The sequence below is a fragment of the Lissotriton vulgaris genome, chromosome 5 (genome assembly GCF_964263255.1).
Source record: "Lissotriton vulgaris chromosome 5, aLisVul1.2, whole genome shotgun sequence".
NCBI lineage: Eukaryota > Metazoa > Chordata > Amphibia > Caudata > Salamandridae > Lissotriton > Lissotriton vulgaris.
In genome coordinates, this window is record NC_141693.1 from 1,934,258,154 (window position 1) to 1,934,274,072 (window position 15,919).

Sequence of the window (15,919 nt, forward strand, 5' to 3'; positions counted from 1 at the left end):
TTTGCTGAACATTAATGAGGTTGTGAGTATGTTGGGAGGGGCCACCGTTTTTTCAACCTTGGACCTCAGGTCGGCCTATCATCAAATTGAATTAGCTAAAGAATCTTGCCATTTGACTGCTTTTATAACACCATAGGGGTTGTTTCAATTCAAGAGGATGCCTTTTGGACTAGCATCTGCGGCGTCTGTTTTTCGGAGGTCTATGTGCCATCTTTTCAGACAAATGGGGTCATGTGTGAAATGCTTTCAAGATGACATTTTAATTTATTCACCTGATGAAGCAACCCATTCAGAACATCTTGAAAGTGTATGTAAGATTCTCAAGGATTATGGACTCACATTGAAAAGGAACAAATGTAAATTTTTCCAAGAAAATGTTGAGTACTTCGGTCATACGCTTTATAAAGAGGGTGTTATTCCAAAAAGTTCTCTTGTTGATGCTATACTTAGAGCACCGTCACCAGACTCTAAAGAGAAGCTTCTTTCGTTCTCAGGACTTTGCGAGTATTATAGCAAATTCATAAAAGATTTTGCTTCGAAAATGGAGCCATTGAGAGAACTCACAAGAAAGAATGTGGAATTTGTGTGGGAAGAAAGTCAACAAAAAGCATTTGAAAACATTAAGGCAGAAATGGTTGCTGCACCGTCTCTTAAACCATTTTGTGTTGGAAAAACCTGTGTCCTTACTGTGGACACCAGTCTGTATGGTTTAGGATGTGTGTTGTCACAGTGTTCTGGGAAGGATGAATGGAATGTGGCTTTCGCCTCACGCACGTTGAATTTGACAGAGACGCTATGCTGTCATAGAAAGTTGGTTGCTGGCGTGTGTATGAGGTGTAGAACACCTAAAAATTACATTTGGGGTGCACGGTTTATTCTCAAAACAGATAATAAACCTTTGATTACCATTTTAGCTCCTGGTGGTGGTCTGAATGCCACGGCAAGAATAGCTAGATTAATGTCACGTTTACAAGAATATACATTTACTGTTGAATATGTTCCTGGAAAAGTGAATGTTACAGCGGATTGTTTATCACGTCTTCCCTGTGATGGAAGTGACAGTTCATGTAAAGAGGCAATTGTGCAAGTTTTTCAGAGGTTTTGTCCAACAGATTTGGTGCTATCTCTGAATAGTTGTGGAGGAAAAGTATGAAAGAAGATACAATTTTGCAGCAAATTATCAATGATACCGGTGTCGGTTGGCCTTCTAAGAAAGACATTTCAGATGAGTTATTTCCATTTTGGAAAATTTCAGATGAGGAAGGTGATTTTATTTACAGACAAGGAAAATGCATTCCACCTGTTCCATTACGTGACACTATCTTAAATTTGAGTCATGAGAGTCATCTAGGTATGTCTTCTATGAAGAGGCTTATCAGGTCATTTTTTTGGTGGCCTGGTTTAGACAGGTATGTGGACAGGATAGTTAGAGAATGTCCGGAATGTGTATGCAGCGAAAAATCTCTCAGGTGTAATCCGGCTCCACTTATTCCAGTTAAGTAGCCAGATTATCCGTGGCAGAAGATTGGTTTAGATATTGCTGGGTCTTTTAATTTTTTACCACAGGATTGCAGGTTCGCCATTGTCATGGTGGATTATCATTCCGAATGGCCTAAAGTGAAGCTAGTTCCACGTGTTACCGCCAGTAGTGTTATTTTATTTTTGAAAGAAGTCTTTGCCAGGGAAGGAAGTCCAGAGGTGATTATATCAGACAATGGTGTACAGTTGAAATCTTATGAGATGATGGAGTTTCTAAAGTTGCATAATATTCGGCACATTACCACATCTCTTTATGAACCTCAAGGGAATGTTCAGGTGGAAAGGTTCAATAGAGTTCTCAAGCAAGATATACTTTGGGCACGTAATTTTGGTGCAGATTGGAAAGACAAATTAAAGGAGAAATTGTGGTTATACAGTATAACTTCCCATACAACCACGAAAGTTTCACCTTTCCATTTACACAAAGGTAGAGATCCAGTTTCTAAACTGTGTCCTTGGCGGTTTAAGAAGGTTGTCAGAGGTCAGACTTCTGAGCTAAATAAAGAAGACATAACTCGTAGGGTGAAAGAAAAACAATTTAAAAGTAAAAACTATTATGTTTCTCATATGAAGGTTAAAATACCCAAATTTGTTGTTGGGGATTTTGTTAGGATACGTAAACCTGGAATTCTCCTTAATCATGATGCAAAGTTTAGCAGACCCTTGAAAATCGTCAAAGTCAATAATAATAGTGTGGTCACTCAAGATGGTCATGTTTGGAATGAGAGACGTGTTTCTAAGTGTTCCATAAATAATTTATAATGTTTGTAAGGAAGGAGATGTGTTACATACATTCTATGTAGATACTTTTGTATTACCCTTTTAATGATATGTTTCCCTTTTAACTACACTGTGTATTTTTAACTCTGGCACATGCCATACAGTTGTGTTACCTCATTTTAGAACTGTAGCTTGGACATTTTTCTTATGGTTTTGGCAAATGCAGTACTGTGCTCCTTGTTATTAAACAGACTTTTTTTAACTTCATTGGATTTCAAGCTTCTTTTTATCGGAAATTTTACAGAGTCCCAGTCTTCTAGACGGTCTAGGCAGGCAGGTCCTCTGGGTGTCCCAAGGTTGCTGTCCGCAGGGGTCGCCGGGATTGGGCAGGAGTAGGTTCCAGGATCGATAGGCCGGTAGGGCTGGGGCCAAGTCAGTTGTGGTCGTACTGTTGTTAGCAGCTGTGCGGCGGGTCTTCTTCCTCTTGATCTTACTTCTTCTTTTCGTATTGAGATCTGAGGAACGAAGGTTCAGGGAGCCCCTAAATACTGAATTTAGGGGTGTTACAGGTAGAGCAAGAGCAGGGACCAATAGGTCCCTGTCCTGGGGTGGGTACACCCCCTAGTCTCTTCCTCTCCTGTAAGAGGGGGGCAAGAGCCTAGCTGTGATTGGGCAGGGCTCTCCATCTTCAAGATGGCCGGAGCCCGGGGTCGTGCTTCACCTCGTCTCCCCCACCTGAGGGGTGGGGTCGGCACAGGCTGGCACACCCCCCTTCCTGATGTAGTTTTTCCCGCCAGTCTTCCCGCCAGAGTGGGGGTCAGGACTGGTGGGGGCCAGTTGCTGGGTACAGCAAATGGTCTGGAGAAGCTCATAGAGGCGGCATTGCCTTTGAAGCTTCCCCCTGCCCATCCTGGGGGAGGAGGCCTAGCACCTCGCCCAGAATGTGCATTGTTGCAGGCCCAGGAGAGCGGGGGCTCTCCACCCAGAGGTCCAGCAACATGTCTGCTGTGTGGCAGCCTCAGCCCAGACGTGGATTCTAGTTAGGTTTCAGGGGGCATCTCTAAGGTGCCCTCTGTGGTGCATTTTTCATTAAATCCCACACTGGCATCAGTATGGATTTAATGTGCTGAGAAGTTTGATACCAAACTTGTCAGTCTTCAGTGTAGCCATTATGGTGTTGTGGAGTTCGTAATGTCGACCTCCCAGCACCATATACTCTTAATGGCATCACTGCACTTACAGTGCCCAGGAATGGCCCTGAGTACTGTAGGGGCACAGGGCTCATGCACCTGTGCCCACACCACTGGCACTGTACGTAGGCACTCAGCCTGCAAAGGCAGTGTGGGTGCCAGGGTACAGGGCCCCCAAGGGTGGCACAATAAGTGCTGCAGCCCTTAGCGGTCTTCTCTGGTCACCATGCCCTGGGTACCTAGGGTACCATTTACTAGGGGCTGACAGGTGGCCAGAGATGCCAATTGGGTTTTAGTTTCAACACAGTTTTAGGGAAGGAACACAGGCTCTGGGTACCTGGTTGGCAGGAGCCCAGGGCACTCTCAGTCAAAGCACATAAGCAGTTCAGAAAAAAGTGGGGGCATACCAAAGCAAGAAAGATGGCACATTCTCACAACAAACCAAACAGCTAATAGATAGGTTTTTTGTCCTACTTAACCCTACCAACTCCATGTGTCTTATGGAGTATGTGAGTAGGGTTCTCTGAGAAAAGCATGACTGAGTTACTCAGTATCTAGCGTTAAATTAGTGCCTTACCAAACGTTGGGCGCCATGTAGTGTAGTTCCTCTTTCCCTAATAGGCTCTGCGCATTAGAATAATATACCCCATAGATTTGGCATAGGAATGGGGTCAGTATGCCCCTATCGAGTGTATTAAACTTAATTACTTTGTGCCAGCTAACTCAGAGGCCACTAGAAACTCCTTGTAAACAAGAAGGGAGTAGTTTCCGGCAACTGCATAAACATGACAACATTGTTTCCCTTTAAAATCAGAACACTCTCAGAATCGTGGAAACAACAGATAACAGTTTCACTCAGCCAATCGTGCATGCTTAGTTTCTTCAGAGTTACACAGAAAGAATAGACAGGTGTTTCAATAAAATGATTTATTGAACAGTCTTGTTTCTCATGTAAGAGATATGAGCTGTCACAATCGTAAGAGAGTATGCAAGATATATTGTGTATAGCGTAAGCAGTAAAGAAGAAAAATAATACTGCCCTAGCATTATCTTTTAGCTATGACGCATATAGTCATATACATAAATAACATAAGCTAAAAATGCGAGTACTCATAAGATGCTTCTCTAACTAGTTCTACCCCAGTGTACCTAACTGAAGTTTAGTATAAGGTAAGAAGTAGGTTTTGTATTCTCTATTATGGTATGCTATAGTCTGGTATGCCAAGAGTCCCTCTAGGTTCTAGTCAGCTCCATATCTTGAGAATGAGAGAGGTGGGAATCTCTTTCCGTATCTCGAACTCTAACACCCCGCAAAGGGAGTCAGAACACTGGAAGCTGGATTCTCTGGGAGCAGGAATGACAGCGTCTCTTCTCAGTGAGTCAGGCCGGGACACGGGCTCCTCTAAAGTAGAGGTCTCCTCCTACTTGCTTGGTCAAGGGAAGGTATATTTATGCCTGGTAGGTGCCTTGGAATGTTAGCATTGATGTAAAGTCGGGCAGAGAAGATGTGAGGAATAAACATTTAAGGAATAGCGGTTCATGCATAATAAATGAGTTCTTGGAGAAATCAATAATCCTGTGCAAGGGGAACTCCCAAGAGCTTAAGGGTCTGGTTTCTAAGAACTCGTTGTGATGTTGGGGTGGACGGATGTAGGTGACCATGCCTGTATTTGGATAGCATGGCTAATGCCTAAATAGGGACTGGGATCTTATGTCTATATAATGGCAATGCGAATTGTGCCTATATAAGGACATGTTTCAGGAAAGAATATATACGGACACCTAAAGCGGAATACAACACACTAAGGTCACCAGATTGCCCACTTGCGTCTCTGACTGCTACCCAGGCACTCAGCGCCTTTTATACCTCGTCCTTCCTAGTGAGGCCTCTGACTTGGACTTTTAGGTTTTTGTACACAGACTTCAATTCTCTCACAGTGTACAGCGCCAACATATCCTCCTCAAAGGTAATGTCCATGGATGCAACAGATCATGCTATTGATTCTGGGATGATGAAGCATAAAGTTCACATGGCAAGATCACAAACATCTGCCAAAAAGAAAACGGGTTAGTATGTGGCACGTAATGGTCTGCGATATGGCTGTATTGCACACCAATCACTGTAAGTCAAGTGGAAACGCAAGTCCGATCCTCACCGCTGACAACCAATGATAGAAATGGGATTTTTAGTAGGCCAGCACGCGGGCCAAAGCCAGACAAAAATCACCACTCTAGTCAGGATAAGGGTGTTACGCGTCTAAAATATCCCCTGCTCACCCCCTTGGTAGCGTGGCACGAGCAGCCAGGCTTATCTTAGAGTGTAAAGCATTTGCACATAACCAACAGTAAGACAGTGTACGCACCACAAAAGGACACCACACCAGTTTAGAAAAATATCCAATATCCAATAATCTAAGACCAAAAATGATGCAAATCCGCAATACTATACTTAAAAAGTTCACAGTTCAAAAATACGTTGATTAAAAAGAGTTCCTTTGTGGATAGCTCCGTCCGGGCTTCCACGGCGTCGTGAGCACACAAATCCAAAAACAGTTCTGGCTGACTGCGGGGTCGCAGGCCAGCTACGGTGTCGGGAAGACCCGTAAACAGTACCTTTCAGAGATGCAGGGCGATGGGGCACTTGGAGTCACTTGCGTTGCAGGTTGAACTCCTTTCTGATGGGATTCGGAGTGCTGGCGCCAACAGGCATCGGGTGCGGCGGTGTGAAGCGCAGCAGTGTGGCATGCGGTGCCCCCAGATCGCGGCACGAGCAGCAGCTCAGTGGCGGCGTCAGATGGCAGCGTCGGTGAGACAAGGGTCACGGAGCGAGATGGAGGCGGTGCTCGTCACAGTGCTAGCAGGTCAAGGTGCAAGCAGCGGCGTTGTCGTTGCTGAAGCGCTGTTGTTGGCTGACGAACTACAGTCGATGATACCCGCGTCGGTAGGCCAACGCTGCGGTGTGGGATGAGGGCCGTGAATTGTGTAACTTATGAGCGGTGCCCCCTAACCACGGTGCAAGCAGCCGCGTCGATTTCAGCAGGAAGTGGCGGCGTCAGGAAGGCCACAGCATTGTCGTGTAGTGAGGCGGTGCAGGGCCCACAGGTCGTGGTGCGATCATCGGCTCGGTGATGGCATCAGCAGGCATAGTTGGTGAGACCGGGGTCGCAGTGCGGCGTGGCGGTGGTGCCCCCTGCGGTGCCAAAGCTTCTGCATGAAGCAAGGCCGTACGTAGTGCGGTGCCCACAGGTCGCGGTGCGAGCAGCGTCTCGGTGATGGTGTCAGGGGGAATCATCGATGAGACTAGGGTTGCCTGGTGGCGGTGCCAAAGCTTTGGTGTGAAGCAAGGCGATGTTGAGTGTGGTGCCCACAGGTCACAGTGTGAACAGCGGCTTCGGGATGGCGTCAGCAGGCGTCGTCGGTGAGACCAGGGTCGCGGTGCAGTGGTGCCCTCTGCGGTGCCTTTAGGACACGGGTTCGGCAGGGTTGTCGTAGACGTCGTTGAGTGGCGTTCTTTGAGTTGCAGCACAAATCACACAGTCCCCAGTGCTGCGGGTCGAAGAACCTGAAGTCTTTGCTGTACCTGAGACTTCGTGAACGGGGGGCAAGCTCTACCTCAAGCCCCTGGAGAGTCTAACCAATTCGGTTGCAGAAAGTCCAGTCCAGGCCTGTCACTGCCCAAGTCAGAAGCAGCCACTGCAGGTCAGCCCAGCAAAGCACGCAGCAAAGCAGTCGTTCCTTTTAGCAGCTTCCCGGCTCTTCTTCTTGTTAGTCTTCTTTTTCCAGATGAGTGCTAAAGTTCAGGGGTCTGGGACCCAGTAATTGTACACAAAAATCCTTTAATCTGCCAGGCGACGGTGTCCGGCCAGAACCAGTTGGGCCTTCTCTGGTGTGAATTCCTGGCAGGAGGTGGAGACAGCTTTGTCAGAGGCAGACCAGGCCCTTTGAGGTGCAAGGAAATCTCCTTCCTCTTCCCCCCCATCGTAACCCAGGTCTATTTAGCCCTTTCCTGACCTACCTAGACTATCAGGAGCCACCCAGCTTCCTAGCCATCTGTTGTCCAAAAACCAAACAGGCAATCCACATACCAGCAGAGGCACACGGAATGACCGAGCAAAATAATACCCACTTTATAATAATGGCCTCTATGAACTCAGAATGAAAAGGGCACTCTCACTAAAGGCTGCGTCTTTAGACGCTGAGTTCAGGCATACCAAACTTCATTCACTTATACCTTTTTCGGGCTACGTACGTGGATGGCACAATCCGTGCTGCAGGCCCACGAGTAGCGGTTGACTCAAAAGCCCCGGCACCCGCAGTGCCCCTTACTGGGGACTGACAAGTAAGTCACACAATCAATCCTAACACAATTTACCACAGGAGCACCAGCACTTTACCACTGATCAGCAGTGTGAAAAGCGCGAAGAAATGTTATACCAGCAAAAACAGAGTCAAAACCAGGAGGGCAGGCAGCAAAAACTCGGGGGCAACACGCCAAAAGATGCCACGTCTAACAGGCAGGCACCATGGGGTGCCCTCCACGGTGTGCAAGGATTTCCCCAGCCACCCATTTTTTCAATGGGAGCCTGTGTTCTAGTGTAATTTTCCCGATTTATGCCCTTATATAGGTATAACTTATCCTATCCTTATATAGGTATAAGAATCATAACCATATTTAGACACAGCCATTGCAGTCCAAATACGGCATGGCTACTTCCACTAAGCTCCTAGAGTACAACGAGTTCTTGAAGACAACCAGCCTTCAGCAGCCTGGGAATTCAGTATTGATTTGTCCCAGAACTCCTGGAGTGTGTAAAGAACTTCGAGTTCTTAGTGCCGTTATTCTGTCCACCCTTACGTCAAACTCGGCACCTTCCAGGTATAAATATGCCACCATCTGCCCCAGCAAATACACAGTGGTTTTGGAGTAGATCGACTAACTACTTGCCCGACGCCCTGCTGTATGCGAGTGCCGAAGGAAGCCGACCCTCCCTGCTGACGCACTGAGAGAGACGCTGTCTTTTCTCCTGCAGAGAAATCCAGCTCCAGTGTTTCCCTGCTACCCTTGTGGGTTACTGGGAGATCAATCAATCATCAATCATAGACATTTATAGAGCGTTCTACTTACCCGGAGGGTCTCAAGGCGCTAGGGGGGGGGGGTGCTGCTACTGCCCGAACAGCCAGGTCTTGAGCTTCTTCCTGAAGGCGAGGTGGTCTTGGGTCAGGCGCAGGTCGGTCGGGAGGGAGTTCCAGGTCTTGGCAGCCAGGTAGGAGAAGGAACTTCCTCCTGTTGTCGTTCTTCGGATGCGGGGGACGGCGGCGAGGGCGTGACTGGCTGATCGGAGGTGTCGTTTGGGAGCGTAGAAGTTGATGCGGTTGTTGAGGTAGCTCGGGCCTTGTCTAGGGCTCTAGAGATAGACTCCTGAGAGAGAGATACAAGACCTCCTTCATTCTATAACCAAGGTACGGAGCTGATTAGACCATTAGAGAATTCTTGGATAGATTCTTGACAGAAACTATTTAACTCCAGCTACACCTCACTTACTTCTTCCCTTGTACTAGGCTTAGGTGTATTTTAGATGCACCAGTTGAGTACTTTTAGTCATTATTTATCATTGTTTGCATTTTATCTATTTTAAGTATCTTATGGCTTAGAAACCATATAAATGCTTTTACAGTATTATTTCATGATACTCCTTTTACTGTACGCACTTTACTTCACAGCAAGTATTACGATTGTAGCAATTCACTTCTCTTGCATGAGAAAGGAGACTGCTCAATAAATAACCTTTTTATTGAAAACGCCCGTCTCTCTACTTTTCTCTGCACTTCTGGTGAAACGAAGCATGCACCATTGACTGAGTGAAATAGCTATCTATTGTTTCCGCGACTCTGGAGATATTCCTTATTTCAGGGGGAACAAAGTTGTCATGTTATATGGTTGTCAGAGACTAATCCCTTCTTGTGTACTCGAGAAAGTTTCTAGTGACCTCTGAGCTAGCTAGCACACACAATTAAGTCTAACATATTCAATAGAGACCTAGTCGACCTAAGTCCTACGTCTAAACTATCGTTTATGTTATTCCAATGCGCAGAGCCTATTGGGAATATAGGAACTACACTACAGTGTTCTCAATCGGAACGCAGGCTCCCATTGAAGTCAATTGGAGTCCAATTGAATCTTAACCGGAAGCATGTGAATGCATCAAAATCGCTCGGTCGGACTCCCCCGATCCGAGATGTTCGTTAAGCATTTCAGAACTGAATCGGTCGGAATGCTTTCCGGACGAAATTGTAATCGGCCCCTTAGTGTTTCTGTAACATGGGAAAAGTCTGAAGGATTTGTTCAAGATAAACCTAGATTTTTACATGAAATGTCTCTCAGCATATTAAAAAGTATATATTGTGAATGAGGAGCCCGCAATTGAAGGACAAAGTTTTATAAACATAGCCAAAAAGGAATATGTTAGTTTCCTTGTAAGCATCTATTTGTAATGTGTAGTGCTGTAGAGTTATATGATTAGCATTATCCTGCCTTCTATTGCTGTGCTCGGATGATTATAAGTTGTTTTTCTTCGAAGAAGTCTTTGAGTCACGAGGCATAGTGACTCCTCCTCCAATGTGTATTGCGCATGTTTCTCAGCTCCTTTGTTAGATTATTTTGGCCTATCAGGTGAGCGTTAGAAAAGGAGCAATAAAGTGACAGAGTAAAGAAACCTGTGTAAAAAGTCATAATGGCTCCTAATCTACTTGGTCCCGGTCGACGTGGATGGCTTCGACGTCGGTGTCGAGAGGTATGACTACCATCTGTTCTCTGTCGACCCAGGACTCTGGGTCGAAGCGACGTCGACGTTCGGCGTCGAGGAGTAAGACGTCGAGACCTCGGACGAGGTCGACGTCGAGGACTTCACCGGCGTCGACACACCATTGATGTCATGATGAGTCCCGAAGAGGCAGGCACTCGCCGTCGAGGCAACACCGCCATCCGGCGTCAACTTTGACGCGAAGGTCGACGTCTAGGAGAGAAAGATCGACGTCAATGTGAAGGCACTCGACGTCGGGGAGTTCGTTGACGTCAAGAAGAGCGACGTCGAGAAGAGAGACGTCGAAGAGGTCGACGGCGAGGAGGCACAAGTCGATGTCGAAGAGGAAGTCGAGGCCCAGAACTGTGTCTAGTGCCTCTGTGGTTAGCGTCTCCTCATCATCGGCGAGTCAGCGGCGCCGGCGCTCGTCCTCAGAGAGATCTACCTCCACAGCATCCTCCCAGAGGCCTGCTCGTAAGAAGAGGAGAGTTCTTAGGTCACCGGACTCTGATTATTCCCGGACCTATTCGCCCTCAAGGCCCAGGACGCCTACGCCTCCTACTCTTCTGCAACTTCCTTCTCCACTGCCTCCTCCTCCTCCTCCGCCACCTCCTCCACCTCCTCCTCCTCCTCCACCACCACCTCTGCCTCTACAACCGAAGACTTTGGTTCCGGCTCAACCTCTTCTGCTTCTGCAGCCTCCTGGGCCGGTGGCTCCTGCAAGGCCCAGAAAGCCCAGTTCAAGATCCAGAAGGAGGCACCGCTCTCGCAGTGAGCGTAGATCTTCGACGAGGTCACGTCATCGTCGGCGGAGAGAAATGTCACGGTCCAGGTAAACGGACTCGTCCAGTGACAGGAGATATTCTCCCACTTTGTCGGACTCTCCTCCTATGAGAGTGTCGCCAGTGGATGACATTGTGACGTTCCAGGGTGTGCTGCTGAGGGGGGCAGCGAAGTTAGGGATCACACTGATGGTGCCCACCCCTTCCACCTCTGTGATCTTTGAAACGTTGCAGCGCAGGCACCTCTCTCGCCTTTTGCTGCCTTTGGTGTCAGGACTGGAGGAAACGGCCATGGAGCTGTTTCTGACGCCGGCCTCTGTGAAGTGGGTGCCATCCCGGTTTCAAAAGAAGTACAGACCCCCAGATTCGGATCCAGCGTTCTTAAGATCAGATCCTGTCCCGGATTCTGTCATTGTGACAGCAGCCAAGAGGCAGCATTTTACTGCCCCTCCGTCTACTATCCCTCCCGACAAGCTGGCCAAAGAAATCACAATGGATTTGGCAGGGAGAAAAGTCTGCAGTACAGCTGCCACCTCTATGAAAGCGGCGAGTTCATCAGCGCTTTTGGGTCGGAATGACCGCTCCTTGTGGGAGTCCCTGCAGCAATTCATTGAACTCCTCCCGAGGGACAGGAGAGAAGACTTCCAGGAGATCTTGAATGAGGGCATGATGGTCTTGAATCAGGTCACCAGTTCGGCATAAACTTGAGATGCCACTCCTGGTTGCGCCTTACCTCTCTTAAACCAGAGACGCAACAGCGGATTGCTAAATTGCCCTTTTAGGGATCTACCCTCTTCGGGACTCATGCAAACGAAGAGATGGCCCGCATGAAGGCGTAAGGGGAAACGCTGAAAGCTGTAGGTTTGGAGAAACCAAAGGAGCAGCAGAAGTCCTTCCGCCCCTGCCAGAGGCGTTACTCTTCCCAGAGATTTCAGCGAGGGCAAGGTCACCAAGCTGGCCAACAGCAACAGCAACAACAGCAATACCAACAACAACCCTTCCAGAAGTGTCAGAGGGGCAGAGGTGGCCAGCAGGCCTCCTCGACGAATAAGGGCCCGGCCGGGTCTAAGCCCTGAGGAATTACTTCCCCCTCATCCGTTTCCCGCTCCAGTGGGGGGAAGCATACAGAATTACTTGGCGTAGTGGAGAAAAATTACTCAGGACAAGTTGGTGCTGAATATTGTTTGCAATGGATACAGTCTTCGTTTTGTCAGCCCTCCTCCAGCTATTCCACCGGTTCGTTCGCAATACCAGCTGCGCGAACTTCGAGCGGAGGCCGATACCCTGTTAAGAAAAAGGGCGATAGAAGATGTCCCTCTGTCTCAAAAGGGAAAGGGTCTATACTCAAAGTTCTTTCTGGTATGCAAAATGGACAGAAACAAGTTCAGGCCCATTCTGGATTTGCGACAAGCAAACAAATGGATTTGCAGGGAGAAATTTCGCATGCTGTCCTTGCACCAGATTTATCCTCAGCTGCAACGAGGAGACTGGCTTTGCGCAATAGATCGGCAGGGTGCGTACTTCCATGTGCCCATTGCACGGAAACACTGGAAGTTTCTGCACTTCCTAGACGGCACCAATCACTATCAGTACACCGTACTTCATTTGGTCTGAAGTCTGCACCCAGGACTTTTTCAAAATGTATGGCAGTGACGGCAACGCACCTGAGAAAGAACAAAAAAACATTTCACTGGATCCCCACCGAAACAAGAAAAACAGTCAACCACGCACTGGTTACAAGCCGTCTGGACTACGGAAACACCCTTTACGCCGGTACCACCGCAAAACTGCAGAAAAAACTCCAACGCATCCAAAATGCTTCAGCCTGACTCATACTAGACATCCCCCGCACAAACCACATTTCCGTTCACCTGAAAGACCTTCACTAGCACCCCTTCAACAAGAGGATAACGTTCCGTCTCCTCACCCACGCACACAAAGCCCTATACGAACTTGGACCTGATTGTCTCAACACGCGCCTTTCCTTTTACACCCCCACCCGCCAGCTGCGTTCGTCCAACCAAGCCCTCGCCGCTGTTCCGCGCATCCACAAAGCCACCATGAGGGGAAGATCCTTCTACTTAGCGGCCAAAACCTGGAATTCCCTCCCCATCCACCTCCGCCTTACTCAAAACCACCTAGCCTTCAGAAAACAGCTTAAAACCTGGATATTCGATAAGTAAACCTCCCCCCCCCTTCCTCAAGCGCCTTGAGACCCTCTGGGTATGTAGTGCGCTATATAAATTCTGACTTGACTTGACTTGCAGGTGTTTGTCTACCCGTACCTGGACGACTGGTTGATCAAAGCCTCCACCTTCCAGGATGTGCAATAGCATTTCAACAGGACGGCCGTTCTGCTGAATCAGCTGGGTTTGCACATCAACATGTCCAAGTCCGTTCCGACTCCTGTTCAGTGCCTGCAGTACTTGGGAATCTCCATCAATACTCTCAGAGCAAGCGTGTCTCCTTTGGAGGAGCGACGCTTATCGATCCTTCGGAAGTCTCATGCTCCCATGTCCGTTTCATCAACGACAGTGAGGTGGTTGTCTTCTCTTCTTGGGTCGATGGCCTCTTGTATATTCCTCACACCACATGCACGCCTCCACATTAGACCGCTGCAGGAATGTCTGGAGGATCGATAGAACCAGAAATGAGGGAGCTGGGACGACAGGATCCAAATGTCTCTACACGCTCAACAGTGCCTGCGATGGTGGTGTTCAGAAGAGAATGTCCTCAAGGGGGTTCCGTTACACAAGGACATTCCCATGCAGACTATTGTGACGGATGCTTCTCTCCGCGGCTGGAGAGTGCATTCAGACCATCTACAGATTCAAGGAACGTGGTCCCAGGTGGAGTCCACGTATCACATCAATTTTCTGGAACTCAGAGCTGTTCATTTGTTATGTCTCTAAGACAATGGAAAGAGGAAGGTCTTAATGGCTTTCCGAAAGGCTAATGTGTCCTCTATGCCACGAATAGAGACTGGCAGGGAGTTCCACAACTTAGCTGCCAGGAGCCGAAATAAACGGCCCCGGCACGGCACAGTTTAATCCTAGGTATGATTACCAGATGTTGTCCCAATGAGCGCAAGCTACGTTGGGGAATGTACGAGGTTAGAAGAGGCCGCAACAGCTCAGGACTTTTACATTTGAAGATTTTAAACGCCATACAGAGTGCTTTAAACTGGATCCGTGCGCCAATCGGAAGCCAGTGTATGCCTCTGATTGTGGCTCTAGCAGAGCATCAACGGGGAAGTCTGACCAGTGCTCTAGCTGCCGAGTTTTGGACTCGTTGGAGTTGCAGGATCTCGGCTTTGTTTGCGCCCAGGAGCAGCACGCTCGCATAGTCCAGGCGCGATAAAATCGTAGCCTGGACAATAAGCTGCCAAACTGGCGCATTGACGAACTTCAGGATGGGGTGGAGACCTCTCAACAGGCCCACGCAGGTCGCAGCCACCTTCTTCGTGTGGGTCTGAAAATTGAGAGCCGCATCCATCCACACTCCCAAGTTCTTAACCACTGGTTTTGGTGTTGGCATGGTAGCCAGCGAGGCCAGCCACCAGTGCTCATTCCAGAGGGAGGTGTTTTTCCCTACCAGCATCACTTCCGTTTTGCTAGCATTCAGCTGCAAACAATTGTCAGCCATCCACTGAGCAACTGCTGCCATCCCATCTCTGAACCTAGTGGCTGATATAGAAGGCCCTTCAGCTAAGGTGATGACCAGCTGAGTATCGTCAGAATACAATACCAGCGTTAGGCCCCAGTCTTTTGCCACTACCGCAAGAGGTTGCACGTAAAGATTGAACAAAGACGGGCTCAACGCAGAGCCCTGCGGAACCCCCTGGCCAATGGAATGGGCTTGAGATAGGAACGGCGGTGCCGACACCCGGAAGGATCTGTCCATAAGGAATGCTCGAAACCATTCCAAGGCCCGGCCCGTGATACCTATTGCCTCCAAGCGATACAAGAAGATGTCATGCAAATTGCGGTCCAGGGACTGATACTTGCGAGGCTGGACTTTGGAAACGCGATTTACCTTGGGACCCCTGACTCCACACTAAAAAAGTTGCAGGTAATTCAGAATTGTGCGGCTCGAACCCTGCTCCAGCTACCCCGCAGGACCTCTGTGAAGGCCGGACTGACAAGATTACATTGGCTTCCGGTGAAAGACAGGATCAGCTTCAAATCCCTTTGTGTTGCTCATCAATCTTTTTGGGAAACTGGGCCACTGATCAGTCGCCCTTTAATCACCCCTTATCTTCCCAGCAGACAACTTCGGTCTACCAATGCCTTACTGGCTGTTGTGCCAAAGGTTAAAAGGTCTAGATCAGGAGGTCGCTGCTTCTCCTTGAACGCGGCCAAATTGTGGAACAGTCTACCCTTTCATCTCAGGTCCAACTTGGACCTCACCTCTTTTAGGAAAAATTTAAAAACTTTCCTGTTTAACAAATAGTTTGTTCCTCCTGTATTCAGCCCTACGGGCAACACTTGTTAGCTTTCAGCGCTGGGACGCCTCCGGGCAGCTATTCTACGCTTTACAAAACTCATTTTCATTTCATTTCATTCATTTAATTTCATTTCATTTCATTTCATTCATTCATGGGACACCGTATCAAAGGCAGCGCTAAGATCTAATAGAATAAGCGCTGCACTCTGACAGGCGCCAAGAATCGTTTGTAAATGCTCAGTGGTGGCTAGTAGGGCAGACTCAGTACTGTGCCCCGGTCTGGAACCGTTTTGCGATGGATCCAGGGTATCATGTACTGGGATAGCACCTTGTTCACATGTGCCTCTGCAAGCTTAGCTGCCCACGGAAGCAAAGAAATCGGCCTGAAACGGTCTGGTATAGATGGATCAAGTGTGGGCTTCTTAATGATAGGGGAAACCCA

The 15,919-nt window shown here is 48.2% G+C and overlaps 1 protein-coding gene across 1 annotated transcript in view; it reads right to left on the bottom strand.

Moving 5' to 3' along the window:
* Positions 1 to 15,919, bottom strand: part of LOC147717789 (complement factor B-like) — a 321,681-nt gene that overhangs the window by 90,155 nt on the left and 215,607 nt on the right. The window lies entirely within an intron of this gene.